This window comes from Octopus bimaculoides, chromosome 12 (genome assembly GCF_001194135.2).
Source record: "Octopus bimaculoides isolate UCB-OBI-ISO-001 chromosome 12, ASM119413v2, whole genome shotgun sequence".
Taxonomy (NCBI): Eukaryota; Metazoa; Mollusca; class Cephalopoda; order Octopoda; family Octopodidae; genus Octopus; species Octopus bimaculoides.
The window spans coordinates 14,668,484-14,669,013 of record NC_068992.1 but is presented as its reverse complement, the minus strand read 5'-3'; the positions used below and the strand labels follow the sequence as shown (position 1 = coordinate 14,669,013).

Below are 530 nucleotides of genomic sequence, written 5' to 3'. Positions count from 1 at the left end.
ACTGGAAGCACAAGGCCTCAAATTTGGGGGAAGGGATTAAGTCGATTACATCGACCTCAGTGTGTAACTGGTACTAATTTCATCCGCCCCGAAAAGATGTAAGGCAAAGTCAACCTCGGCGAAATTTGAACTCGGAATGTAACAGCAGACAAAATACCGCTAAGCATTTCACCCAGCATGCTAACAATTCTGCCAGCTCACTGCCTTAATAATAATAATAATAATAATAGTAATAATAATGGGCTTTGTATATTTTACACCAGTGTCACTTTGATGGCATGGACTGCTCTCTCACTCAATAATAATAGTAATAATAATAATAATCCTTTCTACTATAAGCACAAGGCCTGAAATTTTGTGGGAGGGAACTAGTCAGTTATATCAACCCCAGTGTTTCACTGGTACTCAATTTATCAACCCTGAAAGGATGAAACGCAAAGTCAGTCTCAACAGAATTTGAAGTCAGAACGAAGCGACAGGTGATATACCACTAAGTTGTATCGTCCAGGATGCTAACGATTCTGCTAGCT

General features: G+C 39.6%; 1 protein-coding gene across 1 annotated transcript in view; it reads right to left on the bottom strand.

Annotated features, from left to right (window-relative positions):
- Positions 1-530, bottom strand: part of LOC106874488 (phosphatidylinositol 4,5-bisphosphate 3-kinase catalytic subunit beta isoform) — a gene marked incomplete at its 3' end in the record, with an annotated part of 65,500 nt that overhangs the window by 23,164 nt on the left and 41,806 nt on the right. The gene's annotated exons all lie outside the window — the stretch shown is intronic.